The sequence below is a fragment of the Castor canadensis genome, chromosome 5 (genome assembly GCF_047511655.1).
Source record: "Castor canadensis chromosome 5, mCasCan1.hap1v2, whole genome shotgun sequence".
Lineage (NCBI taxonomy): Eukaryota > Metazoa > Chordata > Mammalia > Rodentia > Castoridae > Castor > Castor canadensis.
The window spans coordinates 154,383,806-154,409,407 of NC_133390.1; the positions used below are offsets into that span (position 1 = coordinate 154,383,806).

The 25,602-nt window shown below is 39.5% G+C and overlaps 1 long non-coding RNA gene and 1 pseudogene across 1 annotated transcript; both read left to right on the top strand.

Annotated features, from left to right (window-relative positions):
• Positions 1-25,602, top strand: part of LOC109700537 (signal-regulatory protein beta-1-like) — a 102,922-nt pseudogene that overhangs the window by 9,634 nt on the left and 67,686 nt on the right.
• Positions 17-7,357, top strand: LOC141423385 (uncharacterized). The gene is made up of 3 exons (XR_012448201.1): positions 17-2,576; positions 4,237-4,354; positions 4,967-7,357. It is a non-coding gene; the product is annotated as an uncharacterized lncRNA (long non-coding RNA).

The window sequence follows — 25,602 nt, forward strand, 5'->3', positions numbered from 1 at the left end:
TAGATGACCCTGACTCCTTACCCAAGTCCACACCTTGCCACTAAGCCTGCTCCTCCTCAGGGCTTTTGCCCGAGGGCCTGATGGCCTGGCACCTCATGCCCAGCAGGCCTGTCCCCCCATGCACAGGAGGTCTCAGATACCACCCCTGGTAAGACACCACCCCAGCTGACCAGCTCTTTTAAGAAAAAATTTTATCTCTTTCTACATGTTAAAAGTAGTATTCATAGTTATTATAGAAAAATCCATAAGTCTACAAGATATACAATATGACTGAGGGAACCTTTCTTCCCTCAGTTCCCATATTCCAAAGGTTAGTACAGGTAAGTTTCAGACATATCAATGGATCTTTTGACATCAAAAAATGTTAATGAAGACAGAAGAGAGGGAAGGGGATTGCCTATCCTATCATTTCCCCCCTCTTGCCTTCCTCACCTAACTGTTGTTACCCTCTGCTTCCCTTGGCCCTCTCCCCCATTCTTACTCTTTTTAACCACCCCAGTCTCCATCTCAACTTAGACTTTCACATAGATCTGGATCCTCACCCAGCAGTCCCTGGCACCTGCTGGTATAACTCCAAACGAACTACCTAAGGACGTGGGTTTAAGTGTGGCTAGGCATCCAAAGGGTGCTAGGCATGGTCCCAACAGGGCCTCCTGTCTCCTGACTTGTGACAATGGACTCAAAATAGTCCCACCCCTCACCACATATTCACCACCCGGAAATACAAGTTTATCTGTGGTCACCTCTCCTTCTCCAACTTCCTTCTGAGTTCACAATTTTACAGAAAGGGAAACTAGGACTGGGAAGCAATCAGGAAAGTTGCTATTGATGTCCCTTGCCCTTAGGCCAGGTAAGTGGCCTAAACTAATCAAGGGACCCAAGGTTCCTAACAACAGGGCCACCACCAACCTGCATGTCAAATTTATACTATTTAATGCAATGATCCCTCTCCATTGGTCATTGTCACAAGGACCTACAGTTGGCCTGAGTCCCTCTTCCTGTCACCAAATATGTATTATTTTCCTCTCATGTAATACTAGTTGTGTCTCTCCACTCCCACTTTTTCAAGGTCCAGGTTCCTTCCAGCATGTCTTGTGCCATGGGCCTAATCCTTGGGTCCACACTGGATCACGGATTTACCTATGGAAGAGTAGAGACAAGCAATGGAGGGCAATTTCTTGTTCATAAGAGATGTGTGGAAGCTGCATAATCATGCCAGCCAAGAACTTAGTCATGGTGCACATGCAGTGCAGTGGAGTTGACATTGGGTGGGCAAGTGACGAAAGACCTTGATCTACAAAACCAATATCATGATCACAGATAATACAGTTTACAATAAACCTTTCCAATCATCTAAAATAGAATACACATTTATATTTTAAAAAATTACTTTTATGTCTTTTTTGTACAGCAAATTTGATTTTAAATTATCTTTAAATTCTTGGTCACATTCTCCTGTGATACATCTGGGCTTCAAGAAATCTTTTATGAAGTTATATGTTCTTTAATTTAAAATGCTAAGCCTGAGTACCAGTATAAAAATAGTAATTAGTAAGGTCAGCCAATGAGAACTGTGGTCCTGATCAATAAGGTGTGACCACAGGCATTCCTATTCCATGTCTCCATGCTGGGGTTACAATGAACATTACATGTTACAATAGGTGAATTTTGTTTTCTTTTCTCTTTTGCTTAAGACAGGATCAAGCTATGTAGCCTAGTCTGGCCTCAAACTTTGATCCTTCTGACTCAGATTCTTGAGTGTGGGATTATAGAGTAGGCCACCACACTCCACCAATAGATGTTCTTGGTTATTTTTGGATTGTAGGTAATTTGTGGCTATTCTGCTGCAGTTGTTCTCAGCACCCAGAAGCTGACTGCAGACTTTGAGCTTTGGTCCCTATGTCCCTACTCTCATTCTTGTGGTACCATACATCTGAACAGAAGGGCCCTGTCCAGCACTTCTATTTGAGGACAGCCACTTCTATTTGAGGATCCAGCATCCTCTGTAGCTCTTTTGCTTTCAATTATGTGTGGAGCCTGAGCCTCTGCTTTTGCTGCCCTCTGGCTTCAGGAGAAAGGATTCTGTACTGCTACCAAGAAGTCCTTTGACTCCACACTTAACCTCTAACTTCTGACCATTTACTCTTAGCATTTCCTTGTCTTTCCCAAAAGGACTGAAGCCCAGAGAGAATCATTCAATGCCAATCACCAGTTCCCAATTCCTGTTCAAATACCTAATGCCAAGGAATTTCCTTCATGTGGCTTCACCATCCTGTTCACTGTCAGAGAAACCTTTAACAATTGCATGTCAACTAAACACAGTAGCAGCCATGCTGATGCTACCACCAGTGCTTGGGTTTCATTCCAGCCAGATGTGCATTTGAGTCTTCTCCCCAGGCCCTCCTCGAGGTCAGTTTCCCCAGGAAGCACATGTTCAGATGGACACAGGAGAGAAGGGAACATTCTGGAGTACTGTTGGGGTCAACACACCTGAGGAATGGAGAAGCAGGCCTGAGGGTAATGCTGTGACCTTCAGTGGGGCAAATCAAATGATGTAGCAGATTGACAGCCTGAAGGTAAGGAGGACATTTGAGAAGTTTTAATTGTTGGGAAGAGTTAGACTCTGTCAGATGATTCAGTGACTCTTGCTTGTGGGTAGTCACTATGGAAGACACAAAGTAGACTTAAGCAATGGAGGTCTACTCACCTGAGTGTCCCAGAGTCACTCAGCTGGGATCTGTTGGCTTCCTGACCCCACCAGCCACACAGGGTTAGTCCTGCACACCTTCTAAGGATCCATCAGTATGATTTCATTTATAAAAACCATATTTTAGTTACTGTTTAACTTTAAAAGCAAAAATAGTGCATTGTAGAAGTGCAAAGACCAAATACCTGCTTCCCCAGTTCTTCCTATGACATCAGAGAGGTTTCAGATGACATTGACACTGGAAGCGAGGGTGTCGCTGTAGTCAAGGTAACAGGTGTCATGCTAGGGATGATGAGTGAGGCCCCTCCCTAGTGAAAATTGAATCTTGTGCAATTGGGAACTAGTTAGGGTCACAGCTCTGTTATCTCAGAGGCAGAGAGTTCCTGATAATTTGTCTCATGAGTGCAATGAATGCAACTCACAGACACAGAGGGCAAGAGTAGAGACAGGAAATTTATTAAGAGAATGAACAAAGCTCCCACATTAGCAGGGAGTGGAGGAGTGGTATCAAGTGCAGTGCCAGTGAATTTTGGGTCTGGGGACTTTTAACGTGTTTTGTCCTGGGAGTAGCATGTTTTCTATGATAATTAGGTGTGTGGAAAGCAGCATTCTGGTTGGTTGTGCCACAACCTTCTGATCAGACCGTGGTCTCATCTGTTCATATCTAGGTCCCTCCTGCCTTTCCCCTTTCCCACCCACCTGAGTTCTGGCGGGAGGGTGCATTGCTAGGGAAATGAGTTGCTAAGGTGATGATGTCATCTTTCTGGTTTGACTCAGTAACTGAGGTTACAATGGAAGTTTCCAGGGGGCTCTTGGTCCTAACTTTACTTGCTCTATTTCAGTTAACGACCTATTCTCTTTTTTCACTAACAAGATACATGTTGTCTTGACTCACCTGGGTGTTTTTCAGGCAGTGATTTCATAAGCTTGCCTCCCTTAAAATGATTCCCTGGCTACTGAGAAAATTGGGCCCTCCAGCTCAACCCAGTCCTAAGGAGGACACTTGGCAACTCTCTTCCCATGTAACCCTCTCACTCCATGTGCATGCCTTGTTCACAATTGTTCCTGTGGCCCTGGGAGGCTGGAATTGCCTTGATCCCAGGAAACAGTCTTAGCGATGACTCTACAAGACAGCAGAGATGGCTTCTCTGGAGTTGGTCCCACAAATCTCTTGACCCTCCCTAAACTCTCTGCTTGATTTCCCAATCAAGGTGATAATACTTGCCCAAAAGAATTATGAGGATCAAAATGGAATTCACATTCCACGCATAGGTAATGTGTCACTGAGTATTCGCCTCAACCCATTCCCCTAGGAGGAAAACTTGGTGGGTTGAGGCAGGGATGAGTCGGAAGGAGGAACCTCTTTATCTTGCTCACTGCCTCAGGCTTGAACCAGCACAGCCAGGACAGTGCCACATTCAAGATCTTCAGAGGTTGATGGAAATAGGGAGCTTCAGATGGGCAAATGAGGCTCCTGGGAAAGGAACCCAGTGGGCACTCTAAGCCTTTTCCTGTTCCTTGATTTCCAGGTAAAAGTGTGTCTTCTATTTCTGCTCTTCTCCTCATCGCCCTACTCCTCAGCATCAAGGTGTTGGTGGCAGTTGGAGTTTCTGCTGTCTACATCTGCAAGAAGCAGAAGGCTTAAGCGTAAGTTTGGGAGAGGGAATGCAGGCCAAGGGCTACTGAGGAAGGGGCTGGGTTACCAGGTGGCTAGTTCCCATCATACGCTGTCTGAGTCAGTGGAGTCTAGAGTAGGTGACACATGTCCCTCAGCACCTTGGGAGTCTCATGGAACTCTAACAGGCTCCAAGCTCCCAGGAAGTGTGGGGGTTGTAGGAGGGGAGAGGTCAAGGGTTTGCACAAGGTGTCCATAGAGTCAAAGGGCTTCATGGAGGTGTGGGCCGAGGGCTGTCACTGAGGAACAAAGTACTGCCTATTCCCAGTGGAGGTGACCTCTAGATTAGTTGACAGCTGGTGATTCCTAGGAGAAGAATTAATCCAGAATTTGTAGCAAAATTGGGAAGCTCCACACGGGCTACTCTGTGGGTTGTTCCTGTTCTGGCCATCTCTGTGACCAAGTAGAAAGGATAGATATAGAGTCAGGACACAAGCAGCAGGCTACGTTTGCATTCCTGTCCTAGGGGTGGCCTGTCCATTCATGTCAGGCATCCCAGGATGAGTACTGCACCAGGGATGTAGAGCATCCTGAAGACAATGCAAGAATATAAGGAGCAGTCAATGTGACATATTTCTCCACAGCTCCTTCCTCCATCCCTTGCCTCATGCTGCCCCTTGACTGGAGAGGCTCGGCATGGGACAGGAGTTGATGAGAAGCTTCTGTGGATTCTGATCCACATGCACTGCTCTATGGACACCACTGGCTACAGGTTCCTGCTGCTCTTCTGCATGGCCCTTAATGTAGAGGAGATTCCTGTTCCTGAGCAGACACCTGAACTGGCTCTGGGCCTGACTCAGGACCCCTCCCGAAGATGTAAGAAACCAGCCGAGTGTGAGCACATCAGGGAATCTCCCATCCAAGGCCTCTAGGATCATCATGACACACTCTAGTGCACACCCTCCAGACTTCATCTGGCTTCAGGATTCTTGTGTACACCAGCTTCTCAGCCTGCTGAGGTTCTCAGATGAACCCCCATCATGGGTTTAAGGAGAAAAATTGTTCTCAGTACTGGCAGAGTGTCTCAAGCAGTAGAGCACTGCTTAGCAAACATGAGCCCCATGTTCAAACCCCAGTGCCATCAAAAAACCCAAAAGGTTACAGGAATAAAGAAAAGTATTTCCTTCCTCTTTATCCATGTATCCTATTCCTTGACCCTCTTCACCAAAGAATCTACTCTCCTCCTCTGAGATAAAAACACACTTTCCTGTCGTACCCTGCCTTCTTCCCAGTCCTTTCGACAGTTGAAAAAAACCTTTGAATTTTTCATTCAGTTGCTTTTTTTTTATAGTTAAAATGATAGTAAATTGTGTTAGGAAAGGAATGTAGTATAATGGGATAAAAGTAGGGAGAAATGGGGAAAAAGAAGAAAGATCTCCTGATCCCCATAATAGAAATGGGTGCTTTCAGCTGCTTTTATGCCCTGTATTCAATTTGTCTCTCAAATGCTTATGTTCTGCACTGGAAGCATGGCTCAAACAGTAGAGCCCCTGCCTAGCAATGTGAAGCTCTGAGTTAAAAAACCAGTCCTGCCAAAAAATGCTTAAGTCCAATGGAGAGTTCCCAAATATTTAAACATTGACTCTGAATAGATTAAAATTGCTGATTTGTTGTGCTTGTATATTCCTGTTATACAAACACAGAAAATATGGTCAGTTTCCAGTTACCAATCCTTTGATATCCCAATTGCAAAGTCCTGACAATTTCACAGTGGGTTCCCCCAATGCCTTTCCCACCCACCTCTGCACAACACTGAACTGTGTCCACAGTCTGCACAAGGCTCAACTCCAGCAAGCTCCATCTCTTCCAGGACCATTGTGGGAGCATCTAACCCCTCCCCTATGTCTGCCACAGGGTCTCTGGAAATATGAGAACATGTCACTTATTGATGTTTGTAGTTCACCCTCACTAACTTCCTCTGGATGCCTGTGTTAAGTCCCCCAGAGAAAGTAAGTGCTAACACATCACAGTCAGCTACTTAGGAGTTCTGTAAGACCACTTTCATTCAATTTGAATCTCACCTTCAACATTATATCTTCTGGTTTCTGGATTGCACCTTTCCTCCTTTTTTCCTATTCCTTGTTTCAATTGTTCATTTCTGTAAAAGCCTTGTGGATTTATAGCTGGAAGACAAAGAGGCAACACAAGTTCAGGCTCTGCTGTCTTTTGTAAAGCTGAGGAAGACACTCAAGGGACCAGCCAATACCAGCAGACTTAGAAAGTAGTAATGTGACTGATCACTGATCATCATAAGAACTTGTTACTCACATAGTGATTTGTGCACTGAAGATTCAGCCTGGAAGTTCATGTGTTATGCAATCACAGATGTTTACTGTACTAATTAAAATTTGAGCCATGTAATGAGGGCACAAGTGGTATTAATGGTGGTCACTAAAATTCATATGTATCAACACAAAAGTGAAACCACCTGTATTTGTCTATGTTCACTAACTCTGATTGAGAAGGGACCATCTGTCACCTCAGTAGCCAGAAGAGACCTGAAAAAGTGTAGATTTCCCAAAACCTTATAAAATAGGTGAGCGAATGTCATTGAGGATGTTGGTTTCTCCTAAATGTGGAATTTCAAATTAACATAACACTTTTCCTTATTCAATAATTAGCACGAATAAGGAAAGGGAAGACAATGTCTCTGAGAGCATATTTAAACTCAGATTTTGGTATCTGAGGGACACAAATGTGGGTTGCAGATTATACAGATCTACATCATGGGCTTAAGATTTCTCAGCTACTACAAGGTAGATTCAGGATGTGAATCCAGAGTGTATCTGGCTCCAAAGCTGATGCTGTTGACTATCTCTCTTTAGAATGACACTCCAGAGAGAGTGTGGAATATATTAAGAGATGGTAAGTTTCTTGGGCATGGGAAGAAGGGTAGGATAATGGAGGCTGGATTTGCATTCCAGTTGGAATTCATCTGTGCATAGTTATGGATAGGAAAGTGATGTCATTGGAGGAAGGAGAGTCGCGTAATCTCACAGAGATATCCAGGATTTGCTTTGCTTTCTCATCTTCTATCACTGATTCCATTCCTTGATATGTAGTGGTACCATAAGGCAGTAACAGAGATCACAAGGAGGCCATGTGGAAAAAGTCATAGAAACCAGTACCTGGTGATGGAGTCTTAAGCATTAAAAGGTCACCAGCCAAGTGTGGGTTGAGAGTCTTAACTCACAACTATTTTGCTTGGGTAAATCCATTCCAGAGGTGGGAATGACATGGGCCAATATGTTGTTCCTCCCTCATTCTGGGAGGCTTTCCCCCCCCAACCTTTTCCACTCTCTGTCTCAAGAGTTGGTCCCTGACCCAGCACAGAAAACAGGAGCCCTGACTCTCCCTGATATGTTCTCTAGACACATAGCTGTTCCTCCTGGAGAGATTCCCCACACCTAAATCTCCTTTAGAGCCCCTTGCATCCACTGAAGCACAAATCTTTGCCATCTCCAAAACTCTAATCCCTTTCTAAGCCACTCTGACTCCTCTGCAGGAAGGAGAAAGGAAGTGTCTTCCAGTATTATATGAAGCATTCCACAGCAAAGTCAGGAGAACCACAGACATTCCGTCAGGGTAACTGATAAAATGTTGCAGAGATTTGAGTGGCAGCGCAACATTGGCCAGATGTGGTCACTTCTAGTCTTTTCAGGTCAATGATGGAAGCCAAGCTCTGCTTATTCTGCTTTTATATGTTGAAAAATCCTAGCAGGCATGTGAAATCTCTTCCTCTAGCTCATTGATTGAGGTTGTTAGAGGCTTTGAGTCCCTAAAACCTCATTATTGGGTTAATTGAGGTGTTGAAAAGATTAAGGGAGGAGCAAGTCCAATATCTGAGGATGACAAAGGAGTGGAAAGGCCTATGTTTTTGAGGAGATAACAGAATATATGAGATACCCAGAACCATTTGGAAATTTTACTGAACATGAATTTCATGCAATCTTTTCCAAAAATAGAAGAAAAGGGGACATTTCCCAGCTCACTTTATGTGGCAATTTTTACCTCAAGAGCAAAAGTAGATGAAGCATGGAAAGAAAGAAAACTATACACTAATATTTCTCATGATTTTAGTTTCAAACATCCTCAGTAAGAGCTGAGAGTGTGGACCAAGTGGGAGATCACCTGCCTAGCAAGCATGAGACACTGAGTTCAAATCTCTATACTGCCATAAAGAACAATTCAACAGAGTTTCCGAAAAAGAATCAAACAGAAATAATAGTAATGAGAAGCTCAATAAGTGAAATAAAAATTGAAAGCTTCATCAACAGACTAGATCAAGGAACTGCCCACCTTCTCATCTTGAGGTATAATTCAACTTTTCTTAAGTCACTCTACCATATTCTTATTTTTTCTGGTTCTTTTACTGCACTTGGAGCAGCATCCTAATCCTAGATATTGTATGCAAGAACTGAGGAATATTGGAATACTCCATCCAAAAGTAACATTTTGGTGTCATGACTCTGATTTGCTAAAGGTGTTACAGAATATTTCCATCTTCAGACAATACTAACAAATTCCCACTTTTCAGCCCTGGATATGATGGTTACTTTGTTTGTGACAATTGGAGACCTCAGGTCCAGCAATGGAAAGGCCCTGTTCTCAGCAGCTATTGCTGCCTGAGCATAATCAACTTTCCTGTGTACTGACAGAGCAAGACTCTGGACCCTAAGTACCTCCTCTACTCCCTGTCAACAAGAAGTAGACAGATGGATCTCACTCTCCATACCCTTAAAATAATTCAGTGTCCTCACCTCCTAGGAGGGGGGAATGTTAGTGTAGGTAGATACATAAAACGCAAGCTAGAATGGAGAAATGCCCCAGGTTATAAGACTTCTTTCTAAAACCCCCATATAGACAGACCCATGCCCTGGATCAAAGGTTAAGAAATGGTCCTATGTTCTCTTTATGGAGCCAACCTATTTCCCATGTCAAGTTTAAACCACAGTAGGGGAAAGAGATTCAAATGGGAAGGGCCAAAGATATCAAGTTGAAAGGGCAAGAAAGATCAAAAGCACAAGCAGTGGTCAAACAACTTTGGGGAGGGCCACAAGAGGAGAGCCTGCAGTTTTGTTTTGTGCCACCTAGAAATCTCATCCTATTGGATAAATCTCCACACCGTGACAGCTTCCAGGCAGTCAAACTTTATCTGAACTGCCCACCTCACTCCTCAAGGTGTCATTCTGCTTTCCTAATAAAGAACACTATACTAAAAATTCCCATCAGATCTCATAGAACAAAGAGTATCAGGATTCTAAGACAAAACTGATGAGTTATCACATCTGACAGTAGTAAAGAAAAGAAGACATTATGAAATGAACACTGAAGACCTTAGAAAACAATGAAAAGTCTAAATTGATGGAAAATTGGGATAGATAAATTAACAGACGTAAAGGTTAAAAGCACAGAAAACCCATGCAGTTAACTAACAGCAGATAATTTTTCAATCTGAGGAAAGAAATGATATCCAAGTACAGGAGGCATTTAGAACTTGAAATAGACATGACCAAAAAAGGAAATTTTCCCTGTCATATGACAGTTAAACTGGCAAAAATACAGAGTAAAGAAAGAATATTGGACATTGCAAGAGAGAATTGCCAAGTCACATACAAAGGCAAATCCATCAGAATAACAGCAGTGTTTTCACAGAAACTCAAAAGGCTTAAAGGGCATAGAATAATATAATTCAAGCCCTGAAATAAAATAACTGCCAATCCAGATTACGACAACCACAAAATTATCCATGGGAGTCAAAGGAGAAATAGAGGCCTTCCAATAGAAGCAAAAATGAATTCATTGCTACTGTACCAGCACCATAGATGATACTAAAAAGAATCCAAAACTCAGAAGAGGAAGCAAGATAAACACTATCACAAGAGCATGGGAAAGAATAAATCTCACGAGAAGCATAGATAAACATGTAAGAACTAGGAAAGAATCAAACATGATTCATTCAGTAATTCCATCAAAACTCTAAGAAAAATAAAGGCAAAAATGAATACAGAGTATTGACAATAACCAGGAGAAAAGAACAAAATTACAGGAACTAGTACATACCTTTGAAAATAAGTCTAAATGAAAATGGCTTTAATTTTCCAATTAATTAAAAAATTCTTAAGGTTGGATTCTGGCTCCATGGCCAAAGTGTTAGACTCTGAATTCAATCTCTAGTACTACCAAAAAAAGGCAAGGAAAGAAATTTAAAAAGAAAGTCATCTTTTAAACTGCTGACTTGTATTAAAAAAAGACCCAACAATTACCTGCCTGCATTAAATTTACCAAATAGGCAAAATATATATAGAAAGGGAAAGGATGGAAAATATTATTTCTAACAAATATAACATGAAAGGAAGAAAAGTAGTTATCCTCATATCCAATAGAAAAGACTTCAAGACAAAAATGGTCAGAAGAGACAAAGAAGGTCATTACATGTAAATAAAGAGACAATCCATTAAGAAGATACAATAATTGTAAAAATATTCACACTGAACAGTGGTGAACTCACTTTTTATCAAAACACACTATGGAGCATAAAGGACAATCTAGGCCTCAATACAGTAATTGTGTGTGACTTCAATATGTCATGCTCATAAATAGGTCAGTCAGACATACTCAACAAGGAAGCCTCAGAGTTCAAGGACACTAGAGATCAAATGGACTTAAAGACTTCCATAGAATATTCATTCCAATGAGGGAAAAACATTATTCCATCAGCACATAGAACTTTCTCCAAAATAGAAGATATTTTAGACCATACAGGAAGTCTTAAGAAATACAAAAAAACTGAAATAATTTTTCCATCTCATCAGACCATCATACAATGAAACTAGAATAGCAAGATAAACTGCAGAAATTATCCAAACACACAGAAAATGCAAAATACACTTCAGAATGAACAGTGAAGAAATTGGGGAAGGAGGATTTAAAAATCCCTGTAACAAAGCAAAAGGAATGTACAACATATGAGAATCTGTGGGATGCACTGAAAACAGTTCTAAGAGAAAAGTTTACACATATAATTTCTTACAATAAAAAAGAAAGTTGCCAAATAAAGAATGATAAATCTTGATGTCTTAGAAAAACAAGAACAAAACAACCTCGAAATTAGTAGAAAGAAAGAAATAATAAAGATCCATGAGGAAATAAATGAAAAAGAAACCAAAAGATCCAAATAAAGGATCAATGAAACAAAGAGTTGGATCTTTGAAAGCACAAAATTGACAAATCTTGAGCCATGCTAACCAGAAGAAACAGAGAAGGCCAAAACAAATAAAGTGAAAGGTGAAAATGGGAATATCCTAACAGATACCTCTGAAACCCAGGGCAGTATTGTGGAATACTTGGAAATTCATAGCCAAATTAACTAGAAAATCTGAGGAAATTGACAAATTTCCAGACACATGTGACCTACATAATTGAATCAAGGTTGTAGGAAATCTAAGTAGATCAATAACAAGTAGTGAAATTGAAATTATAATTTAAAAGCTCCCAACAAAGAAATGCCCATGAAAGGATGGATTCATAGTGGAAATGTAAAGGACTTTTAAAGAAATATCACCAATGCTCTTCAAAATGTTTCATAAAAGTGAAAAGTAAAAAATGTTTCCAAACACATTCTATGAAGCCAGGATAATCCTAATACCAAAACCTGCAAGAACATAACAAAAAATGACCAATATACCCAAAACACATAGATGCAAAATTCCTCAACAAATTCTTGCAAATCAATTCCAACCACACTTTAAAATGATCATAGACCACGAACAGGCTGGGTTTATTCTAGTGATGAAAGAATGGCTCAATACTGATAAATCAATAAGTAAAGTACAGCATTTAAAGAGAGTAAAGGATAGAAATCACACGACCATCCTAATAGATCCAGAAAAAGCTTTTGTTAAAACTCCACATCCCTTCATGACAAAGCCCTGAATGAACTGAGTATAGAATCCCAACCCTCAGCAAAATAAGGATAAATACGACAAATTCATAGCCAATATCATACTTCTTGGGGTTAAACTGAAAGTGTTTCCTCTAAAATCAGGGATGAGAGTTGGTATTCTCTTACCACACATGGAGACTGAACAACACACAGCTGAAAAACCAGTGTGGGTGACTGAAGAAATAAGGGAAGAAATTTTAAATACCCTAGAATCCAATGAAAATGAAAATACCAGATTCAGTGCGACACAGCAAAAAACATGTTAAGGGAAAAATATATACCTATAAGTGCTTCTACATTAAAAACAACCTAATTATGTACTTGAAGCTCCTAGAAAAACAAGAACAAACCAAACCCTAAACCAGCAGGCAGAGAGAAATAAAAAGATCAGGGCTGAGATCAATGAGATTGTAACCAAAAATAACTACACAAAGAATCAATGAAACAGATAGTTGGCTCTGTGCAAAGATGAACAAGATTGACAAATCCTTAGCCAACATGACAAAACGGAGAAGGGAAAAGACCCAAATTAAAAATCAGAGGTGAAAAAGGGGATATGAGCACAAATATTAACAAAATCCAGAGAATCATTAGAGTGTACTTTGAAAACTTATATTCAAGTAAACTGGAAAATCTGTATGAAATGGATAAACTCCTAGGTGAATATAGCCAACCAAAATTGAACCAAGAAGATCTTGAACACCTCAATAGTCCTAGCTGTAATAATCTCCCTACAAAGAAGAGCCTGAAGGATTCACGGCTGAATTTTACCAAACCTCTAAGAACCACCACCAATACTCCTCAAATTTTTCCAGAAAATAGAAAGGGAAGGAAAACTACCCAATTCAGTGTGAAGCCAGCATTATACTCATTCCAAAACCCAATAAAGATGTAACCAGAAAATAGAATTATAGACAATATCTTTAATGAATATAGATACAAAGATTCTCAACAAAATACTGACAAACAGAATTCAACAACACATTGAAAAGATTATACACCATAGCCAAATAGGTTTCATTCCAGGGGTGCAAGGATGGTTCAACATACTTAAATCCATAAATGAAATACAGCATATAAACAGTAGCAAGGACAAAAACCACGGATCCTCTCAATAGATGCAGAAAAAACCTTTGAAAAAATCCAACACTCTTTCATGATAAAAGCTCTGAAGAAGCTAAGAATAGAAGGAATGTTCCTCAACATAATAAAGGCTATATATGACAGTCATAGAGGCACCATAATCCTAAATAGAGAACAACTAAAACCATTCCTCTGTAGTCAGGAATGTGACAGAGCTGTCCGCTCTCTCCATGCCTATTCAATATAGTTTTGGAAGTCACAGGCAGAGCAATAGAACAAAAGCAAGAGGTAAAAGGCATACATATAGAAAAGGAAGAAGTCAAACTATCCCTATTTGCAGTTGACATGGTCTTGGTAATATAAATATTAATAATGAAAACCAAGACTGTAAAGTAGATACAGTGTGGAGGGGGGAGGGACACTATTAGAGTGGGGAGGGTGAAGGAAGGAGATTAAGGTGACAGTGTATGACAGATGGACTTCATATGCCTATATGAAACAGAACAAAGAAACCTCTTGCAATTGCTTTAAGTGGGGTGAGGAGGAGGTTGAGGGGGAGAGACGATGGGTGCAATGTAAATAACGTACAATATAAGTAATCGGAAATATCACTGTGAATCCTCTCCCTGTATAATGAATATATCCTAATACAATGTTTATTTTTTAAATGCCTTCAATGGAGAACTACAACTACAGTGGCAAGAAAAAGTGAAAAGTCAACTTTACATCTGTGCTTTGCAAAGAACTGTGGATGGGTGTTCAGAGCCACTTGACTGTTTGCACAATGAGCTATGAGTTGAAGGGACATGAGTCACCTCTGGGCCAATCATTTAAGTGAAGGTGCAAATCTCTGCAGCTTAATTTCTCTACCTCATTGATTGTCACATTTCTGGAGCCCTAAAGAAATACAAGAACATTCCCCATTTATGTTTCCTAAAAAGCAGTCTAATAGGTTCCAGTGGCAAGGATATTGCAGATACAAACAAGATGTGTGGTCACCACAAATCAATCCTGTGTTCTTTTCCAACATTCGGATACTCCTCCAGGAATATTTGTGGTTCACAGGGTCTGTGCCGGAAAGACTCAAACACTTCAGTGTTTATAACCAAACGTGCCTCTCAAGAGGGCATATCCCTCTTCAGGACCTGTCCATAGTGCACTGTGATCATGAGATGGCTGAGTGTATAAGATGGAGAAGATTGGAAGAGAGGAAGCTGAGTTTCTAAGACACAAATGTGGGTAAACCTTGAAGGGAGAAATTGAGAAAATGGAGGAGAGAAGAGAGAGTAGGGTGAGAATGTGGAGAGGAGCTAGGGACTGGAAAAAGTGCTGACAGGTGCACATCTGTGATTCCCACATTTACACATCTGGAAACATCCTTTCCCCTGACTCTGGATTTGTGTGTCCATCTGCCTACTTGGCAGTATACAAACTCCCTACAGTGAACATGTCTAAAAATGCACTCCTTACTTCCACTCTCAGCCCTCTAGATCTTAGAGGAAATACTTATTCTTCCAGATGTTCAGGCCCCAAACATTGGAATCTTACTTTCCCACCTAAATCCTATGAAGCAGGAAACTCTGTCAGTACCACCTCAGAAAGTATCCTTTCTGAGCTCCTTCTCTTTCTCTACTCGCCACTGTCTGATTTAAGTCACTTTTTCTTGTTTGGATGCATGTTATGACCTCCTCCGTGCTCTGGATGCTTCAGTCTATTCTGTTGTAGTCTATGTTCAACCAAATGCTGGAATCATCATTATAAATCTCAGCTCAGTTCATGCCACTGCTCCTTCCAACCCACGCAATGCTCCCATTATACCCAGAGCAAAAGCATAAATTTCTAAGGACAGAAATTGCACATGCTGTGCCCTGTCAGGAAAGCCCTCCCCAGGCTGTCACATGGTTCAGTCTTGCATCTTCTTTTAATCTCTGCTCAAATTTCCCCTTTCCATTGATGCACACCCAAACATTTCTAATTTTAGTGCATTTCTTCCTAAAGATTCTCTGAATTCCTTACCCAGCTGAAATTTCCTCCTTCCCACTCTTCACTTTTCAGTATACTATATTGTTTACCTATTTGTTCTGTGTATTGATTTCCCCCGATAGAATCTAAATACATAAATTCAACAACTCTGCCTCTTTGATTCGCCAATGCACCCCACATTCCTACAGCGGTTCCTGGCTCATAGTAGGTATCCAGCAAATTGCTTAGTGTGACACCTCACTAAAGTCTCTGTTCAGTGGATAATTTCAGAAGAAATTGTCACAAACTGAGTTTTCCATGTAAGTAGCTTAGCCAAAACAAATGGCTATTTGCATATTGTCAGGAAGCAAAAGAGCCCAGGGTAAGAAAACCACAAACCCTCTTCCCCTTATTCCTGCATAATCATTGGCAGAATTTGCAGAATGCTCATGGAATATAATCAAGATCATGGTGTCTGAGAAAAGCAAGAGTTAAACTCACAATCTCCAGAGAAATTGCCTGAGTTCAATCCAAGCTCTAGCTGTTGTCATTGGGTGACCTGGGAGATCTTTGTGCTTCCATTTCCATATCTGTAAGGTGGGGTGAGAGGCTATAATAATCACATAAGTAAGAGTCATAAACCATTTCCTACAGTGTCTGATATGTGGTGAGTGAAGTTATGACTTAGTAAAATAGCATGGCTAAAAGAAAGAATCTGGGAATCTGCAAGTGTAGCTCAGTGGTAAAGCATGGCTTAACAGGAGTGAGGTCCTGGGTTTGATGTCCAGCTCAGGAAGGAAGGAGAGAGAAGTGGGTGAGGGAGGGAAGAGGGAAAGAGGGAAGGAGGCAGAGAAGGAAGGAAGAAAGGAAGGAAGGAAGGAAGAAAGAAAGGAAGAAAGGAAGGAAGGAAGGAAGGAAGGAAGGAAGGAAGGAAGGAAGGAAGGAAGGAAGGAAGGAAGGAAATCTGTAGCTGGCTGCCATGGATTTGAATCTTAGTTTCTCCACTGGCCAAGGTAGGTGGGAAAATTCCACTCTCTACCTCAGCTTTACAATCTGCAAACAGGGGATATAGAAGTATTTATCACAGGGTTGTGGGAACAATATGGGAAGTTAATAGCACAGGCTAAGACCTGGGCCTGCCTCATCAGATGGGTCAACTTGTTATCTCTTACTGCACATTTCAGTTCAGGATATGTGGAATTTAAAAGTCAGCTCCTCTAGGAACTGTTGGGTAACATTACAAGAAGTCCAACTTGTGGTAGGAATGTAAACTAGTACAACCACTCTGGAAAAATATTTGGAGGCTACTTAAAAAGCTAAACATTGATCTACCATTTGATCCAGCAATACCACTCCTGGGGATATACCCAAAAGACTGTGACATAGGTTACTCCAGAGGCACCTGCACACCCATGTTTATTGCGACACTATTCACAATAGCCAAGTTATGGAAACAGCCAAGATGCCCCACTACTGACGAATGGATCAAGAAAATGTGGTATCTATACACAATGGAATTTTATGCAGCCATGAAGAAGAATGAAATGTTATCATTCGCTGGTAAATGGATGGAACTGGAGAACATCATTCTGAGTGAGGTTAGCCTGGCCCAAAAGACCAAAAATCATATGTTCTCCCTCATATGCGGACATTAGAACAAGGGCAAACATAACAAGGGGATTGAACTTTGATCACAAGATAAAAGCGAGTGCACACAAGGGAGATATGAGGATAGGTAAGACACCTAAAAAATTAGCTAGCATTTGTTGCCCTCAACGCAGAGAAACTGAAGCAGATACCTTAAAAGCAACTGATGCCAATAGGAGAAAGGGACCAGGAACTAGAGAAAAGGTTAGATCAAAAAGAATTAACCTAACACACATGCACAGGAAATCAATGTGAGTCAACTCCCTGTATAGCTATCCTTATCTCAACTAGCAAAAACCCTTGTTCCTTCCTATTATTGCTTATATTCTCTCTTCAACAAAATTAGAGATAATTTTTTCTGCTGGGTATCAAGGGGGTAGAGGGGAGAGGGAGGGGGTGGTGTGGGTCGTAAGGGAGGGGGTGGGGGCAGGGGGGAGAAATTACCCAAGCATTGTATGCACATATGAATAATAAAAAAGTAAAAATTAAAAAAAGAACCCATAAAAAAAAAAGAAGTCCAACTTGGGGAGCCAGGAGGACTGCTGTGCCCAGTCCCTTTCCATGGGGAGCATGAGCAGGAATTTTTCTCCTGTTCTTAGAAGAGGGAAAATAAAGTCACATGAGAAAGTCTAGACGACTGTGAGTTTGTGGTCTGAACTGTGTCTCCTATATGTTGAAGTTGTAAGCCCCATAACCTCAAAATGTGACTGAATTTGAAGACAGGGTCTTAAAAGAGGTAATGTTGGATTTCATTCCAACATGACTGGTGCTGGTATAAGAAGCAGAAGATGATACACAGACACACAGAGGGAAGACTGTGTTCAGACACAGGAAAGAGATGTCAAATACAAAGCCACAACAAAATGTCAAAGAGATCATGCACCATGACCAAGTAGGTTTTATTCCAGGGATGCAAGGATGGTTCAACATACATAAATCCATATACATAATACAGTACAAAAAAGAAGTAAGGAAAAAAATCACATGATCCTCTTAATAGATACAGAAAAAGCCTTTGACAAAATCCAACACCTTTTCATAATAAAAGCTCTGAAGAAAGTAGAAATAGAAGAAATATTCCTCAGCATAATAAAGGCTATATATTACAAACATAGAGCCTACATCATTCTAAATGGAGAACAATGGAAATTATTCCCATTAAAATCAGGAGCATGACAAGCCTGTCTGCTTTCTCCACCCCTATTCAATATAGTTTTGGAATTCCTAGCTACAGCAATAAGTCAAGAGGAAGAAGTAAAAGGGATCCAAATAGGAAAGGAAGATGTCAAACTGTCCCTATTTGCAGATGAAGTGATCATATATCCAAGAGACCCAAAAATTCTACCAAAAAAATTAGAAATCATAAACACCCTCGGCAAAGTAGCAGGATACAAAATTAACATACAGAAATCAGTAACTTTTTTACATACCACAACAAACAGAGTGAGAAAGAAATCAGGAAAACAATCCTATTTATAATAGCCTCAAAAACAATAAGGTACTTTGGAACAAATGTAACCAAGGAAACCAAAGACTTTTTGTTGTTCATTTATTCATATGTGCATACATTGTTTGGGCCATTTTTCCCCCCTGCATCCACATCCTTCCCTCCGCCCCTCAGCCCTGCTTCCAGGAAGAATCTGTTCTGCACTTATCTCTAATTTTGTTGAAGAGAAAACATAAGCAATAATAAGAAAGACAAAGCATTTTTTCTGGTTAAGATAAAGATAGCTATACAGAGAGATTCCTAGCATTGCTTCCATGCACAAATGTGTTACATCCCAAGTTCATTCATCTCCAACTATCCTTTTCACTAGTTTCTGATCCCCTTCTCATATTGACCTCTGTCACTTTAAAGTTTCTGTATTAGTTCCTCTGCAGTGGGGACATCAAATAAAATCATGTTTTGGGTTTCTTACCTATCCCCATACCTCCCGTGTGTGCTCTCCCCTTATCATGTGACCCAAGTCCAACCACATTGCTGTATTTGCCCTCGATCTAAAGTCTGCATATGAGGGAGAACATACAATTTTTGGTCTTCTGAGGCTGGCTAACCTCACTTAGAATGATGTTCTCCAGTTCCACCTATTTACTTGTGAATGGAAAGATTTCATCCTTCTTCATGGCTAAGAAAAATTCCATTGTGTATAAATACCACATTTTCTTAATCCATTCATCAGTAGTGGGGAATCTTGGCTGTTTCCATAACTTGGCTATTGTGAATAGCACTGCAATAAACATGGGTGTGCAGGTGCCTCTGGGTGTGACACCCTCATGGGTGTGACCTGTGTCACATTCCTTTGGGTATATCCCGAGGAGTGGGATTGCTGGATAATATGGCAGATCTATGTTTAGATTTTTAAGAAACTTCCAAATTTTTTTCCAGAGTTGTTGCACTAGCTTGCATTCCACCAGCAGTGTACAAGGATTCCTTTTTCCCCACATCCTCGCCAACACTTGTTGTTAGTGGTGTTTTTGATGATAGCTATTTTAACAGGGGTGAGGTGGAATCTTAGTGTGGTTTTAATTTGCATTTCATTTATGGCTAGAGATGGTGAGCATTTTTTCATGTGGTTTTTTTTGCCATTTGAATTTCTTCCATTGAGAAAGTTCCCTTTAGTTCAGTTGCCCATTTCTTTATTGGTTCATTGATTTTGGGAGAGTTTAGTTTTTTGAGTTCCCTGTATATTCTGGTTATCAGTCATTTGTCTGACATATAACTGACAAATATTTTCTCCCACTCTGTGGGTGGTCTCTTCTGTCAAGAGACCATTTCCTTTGTTGTGCAGAAGCTTTTTAGTTTTATGTAGTCCCATTTGTCCATTCTTCCTCTTAGTTGCTGAGCTGCTGGGATTCTATTGAGGAAGTCCTTGCCTATACCCATTACTTCCAGAGTATTTTCTGCTCCTTCCTGTACCAAGTTCAGAGTTTCAGGTCTGATATTAAGATCCATTTTGAGTTGATACTAGTACAGGGTGATAAACATGTATCTAGTTTCAGTTTTTTGCAGACAGATAACCACTTTTCCCAATACTTGTTAAAGGAGCTGTCTTTTCTCCATTGTATATTTTTAGCAACTTTGTCAAAAATAAGATGGGCATAGTTGTGTGGATTCATGTCCGGGTCCTCTATTCTGTTCCACTGGTATTCGTGTCTGTTCTTGTGCCAGTACCATGCTGTTTTTATTGCTATTGCTTTGTAATATAGTTTGAAGTCACTTATTGTAATACCTCCAGCAGTGCTCTTTTTGCTGAGTATTGCCTTGGCTATTTGTGGTCTCTTGTGTTTCTAAATGAATTTTAGGGTAGATTTTTCAGTCTCTGTGATGAATGTCATTGGGATTTGATGGGAATTTCATTAAACATGTAGATTGCTTTCGGTAGTATAGCCATTTTTACTATGTTGATTCTACCAATCCATGAGCATGGGAGATCTCTCCACTTTCTATAGTCTTCCTCAATCTCTTTCTTCAGGAGTTTGTAATGCTCCTTGTAGAGGTCATTCACATCCTTTGTTAAGTTTACTCCTAGGTATTTGATTTTTTTGAGGCTATTGTAAATGGAATTGTTTCCCTATATTCTTTCTCAGTTTGTTTGTTATTGGTGTATAGAAAAGCTAATGATTTATGTAAGTTGATTTTGTATCCTGGCACCTTGCTGTACCTGTTTATGGTGTCTAGGATTTTTGGGGTAGAGTTTTTTGGGTCTTTAGGTATATGATCATATCATCTGCAAATAGGGATATTTTGACAGTTTCTTTACCTATTTGTATTCCTTTTGTATCTTCTTCTTGCCTAATTGCTCTAGCTAGGAATTCCAGGACTATGTTGACTAGGAGTGGGGATAGTGGGCACCCCGTCTCATTCCTGATTTTAAGGGAAATCATTTCAGTTTTTCACCATTAAGTATGATGTTGGCTGTAGGTTTGTCATATATAGCCCTTATAATGTTGAGGTATTTTCCTTCTATTCCTAGTTTTCTTAGAGCTTTTATCATGAAGTGGTGTTGGATCTTATCAAAGACTTTTTCTGCATCTATTGAGATGATCAAGTGGTTTTTGTCTTTTTTCTATTAATGTGCTGTATTACATTTATAGATTTGTGTATATTGAACCATCCCTGCACCCCTGGGATGAAGCCAAATTGGTCGTGGTGAATGATCTTTCTGATGTGTTGTTGGATTCAGTTTGCCATTATTTTGTTGAGGATTTTTACATCAATGTTCATTAAGGAGATTGGCTTATAGTTCTTCTTTTTGGAGGTATCTCTGTCTGGTTTTGGAATGAGTGTAATACTGCTTCATAAAATGAGTTAGGCAGTTTTCTTTCCCTTTTTATTTCATGGAACAGTTTAAGGAGGGTTGGTATTAGTTCTTCTTTAAAGGTCTGATAGAATTCAGCAGAGAATCCGTCAGGTCCTGGACTTTTCTTTTTTGGGAGACTCTTGATTTCTGCTTCAATTTCTTGTTGTGTTATAGATCTATTCAGGTGATTAATGCCCTCTTGGTTCAATTTTGGATGGTCATAAGTATCTAGAAATCTGTCCATTTCTTCAAGATTTTCAAATTTATTAGAATATAGGTTCTCAAAGTAGTCTCTGATGATTTCCTGGATTTCCATGGTGTTTGTTGTTATCTCTCCTTTTGCATTTCTGATTTTACTGATTTGGGTTTTTTTCTCTCCTCATTTTAGTTTCTGTACAGAAAATAGAAAAAAATCATGAAATACATGTGGAAACACAAAAGACCCCCAGATAGCTAAAGCAATTCTGAGCAAAAAGTCCAATGCTGAAGGCATTACAATACCCAACTTCAAACTATACTATATAGCCATAACAATAAGAACAGCATCATATTGGCAGAAAACAGACAGAAGACCAATGGATCAAAGTAGAAGATCCAGACAAAGACTCATGCATTCTTAACCAACTGATCTTCAACAAAGGATCCCAAACTACATGATGGATAAAAGACAGCCTCTCAGTTCTTTGAAAACACAAAATTGACAAATCTTTAACCAAACTAACTGGAAGAAACAGACAAGGCCAAAATAAATAAAATAAAAGGATTTTTACCTTTCATTTTATTTATTTTGGCCTTGTCTGTTTACAGATAGCTCTGAAATCCAGAGGAGGATTAGGGAATACTTTGAAAATTTATATCCTAATTAATAGGAAAATCTGGGGAAATTGACAAATTTCTAGACCAATATGACCTACAATAACTGAATCAAGATGATAGAAAGTCTAAGTAGATCAATAATAAGTAGTGAAATTGAAATTGTAATTTAAAAGCTCCCAACAAAGAAATGCCCACGAATGGATGGATTCATGGTTGAAATGTAAAAGACTTCTAAAGAACTATCACCAATGCTCTTCAAAATGCTCCATAAAAGTGAAAAGTAAAAATGCTTCCAAACACACTCTATGAAGCCAGGATACCCCTAATACCAAAACCTGAGAAGGACATAACCAAAAGAGGACCAAGGTACCTCATAAACATATACACAAAAATCCTCAATAAATTTTGCAATTCAAATTCAACCACACCTTAAAAAGGTCATAGACCATGATCAGGTTAGGTTTACTCTAGCGATGAAAGAATGGCTCAATACTGATAAATTAATAAAAGTCACATGACCATCCTAATAGATTCAGAAAAGGCATCTCTTAAAATTCCACATCCCTTCATGACAAAGCCCTGAGTGAACTAAGTGAAGAATGGCCACTCCTCAGCAAAATAAGGCTAACTATCACAAATTCATAGCCAACAAATACCATCTGGGGAAAAACTGAAAGTGTTTCCTCTAAAATCAGGAATGAGATATCCTATTTTCTCACCGCTCTAATCAATATACCACCTGAAGTTTCTTCAGGAGCAGTCAGGCAAGGCAATCTTCTTGTCTTTTTGTGGACATGGAGAATTAATATTAATTAATGGTGATACAGCCAAAAGGGATCTACATATTCAATGCATTGCCCATCAAAATATCAATGACTTACTTCTCAGAACTAAAACATCACCTTGTAATTTATATGGAAGCACAAATAGCTAGTAGCAATGCCAGGGGCATCACAATACCTAAATTCAACATGTATTACTGAGTCACAGGAACACAAAACAGAGGTAGCACTGGCATGAAACAGAAGAGTAGATCAAAGTAATAGAATAGAGGACCAGGCATAAGCCTAAACACCTTAGTTAACTGAATCTCAAAAATGTACGGAAACTATTTGTTAGTGAACAGACAGCCTCTTCAACAAATGGTGCTGGGAAAACTGGATGTATGCATGCAGAAGTTAAAACTAGGTCTCTCTATCCCCCCTTGTATAGCTCAAAATGGAACCAAGGCCTTAATATAAAGCCTGAAACTTTGAAACTGCTGCCAGAAAACTTACAGGAAACACGTCAAGATATTGGTCCAAAATATCTCCCTGAATAGGACTCCAATAGGCCAGAAATAGTAGCAAGGATTAACAAATGAGATTGCATCAAATTAGAAAACTTCTCCACAAACAAAAGGTAACAACAGAACAAACAGATGGCCCATGAAATTGGAGAAAATCTTTGCCAGACATTCATCTGACAGAGGATTCATACTCAGAATATATAAACAGCTCAAGAAAATTATTAAAAAATCAAGTATTACCATTAACAAATGGGGAAATAATCCTACAGACAATTCTCAGAAGTGCAAGTGGAATAAATGTATAAAAAGCACAAAAACCTCTAGATATCATAAAAATGCAAATCACAAATACTTCATTCAAAACAAAGAAACTACACTGAGATTCCCTTTCACCCCAGTCATGACTATTACTCCTTCTATTGCTGCTGCAGTGACTACACTGCTGCTACTAATAATGACACCTGCTGGCGAGACAGAGGGGCAAAAGGAACTCCTACACTATTGGAGGGAATTTGTGTTAATACAGCTGCTGTGGAAAACAGCATGAGGTTCTTCAAAAACCTAAAATAACTTCCATGTGATCCCGCTGTACCACTTCTGGGTAAATACTCAAAGGAAATAAAGTCAGCACAAATAAGAGTTACCCACATATCCACGTTTATTTCAGGACTGTTCAGAAGCTGAGCTGCAGAATCAGCCTCGCTGGCTGTAACAGAGGAACAATAAGGGAAATATAGTATATATGTAAAATGCAGTATAGACATCATGACATTTACAGGAAAATGGAGAGAGCCAGCAGTCTTATTGTATGTGAGTGGGCCAAACACAGAAAAGCAAGTATTGCATGTTTTCTGACATATGTAGACTTTAGAATTACAAATAGACACCCTGGCATTTTTGTATAGAAAGGTAAAGGACAGGCAGTAGGGGAAGGAAAGGGAGAGTAAGAGGATATAGTTGGGGCAGTAGGTAACACCAAAACACAAAATATATACCATGGGAATATTTCAGCAAAACCCAATAACATGTACAATTAGCATATAATAATAATAATTGTAGCAAAAATAAACATGTGACATTTACATTTGCACCAAAATATCAAATGCATAAATTAAAATCTATCCATATATATGCATGTATATGAGCTATATGAATTAACTCATTAGACAGTGATGAAGAAAATCTAAGTAAAACAGAATAAATGGAGAGCTAGCCCATTATTGTAGAAAGGAAGACAATGTTCTCAAGATACTGGTTCTTACAATATATCATAGCTGAAAGACACTCTTTTCAACAAATGGTACTGGAACAATGGACACCCAGATCCAACAAAGTGAATTTAGACACAAACCAAAACCTTTCACCAATTAACTCAAATAGATCCTAGACTTTAATGTAAATCATAAAATTACAAAGCTCCTAGAAAACGACATAGGAAAAACCTTGGATGATCTTAGATATGTCTATTACATTTTTAAAATGTAATTTTCATTTTCATTTTACAATGCTATTTTAGAGCAATAGTTGATTCAAAGCAGGGCTGATGTGAAATTACAGATATTTCTCATATACTTCCCTTTTGTGGCATGGGGCTATGAGCAAGTTTGTGGAGTTGGATTTTCATAAAACTTAACATACTGAACAAAGCCTGTAATTATTTTTATTTTTGTAACCATGGGTAGAATATATGATCCACACATATTTTTGTTTGTGTTTTGGTGGTGCTGGGAATAAACACAGGGATCCAAAAATGCTAGCAAACATTCTACCACTAAGCTACACCCTAACCATACCCAAAATTAAGTATCCCACTTAAATCTGAACATAAATTTTAGTGGGTAAATACATATTTATATTTTTGACATTTTAAGCTCTCACTCAGATGTAGCTTAAAAATGAATCTGTAATTTCCAAGACAACTCTTTGAGAGATATTTGTTAATCTCTTAAAACTTAATTATAATTGATATTCTAAAAAAGCACTGTTTATTTCACGAAGCTGAAAATTAGATACCATTAAGGATTATAATTTCCCTTTGATAGTGTCTTTGACATACCAGAAAAACTATAATTTTAATGATATCCAATTTATGGATTCTTTATCTCAGAACGGTCACCAGGGCTGCCCTATTAAATCAGTGCAGACAGAATACCTTTGATGACCCTTTGTTTTATGTTT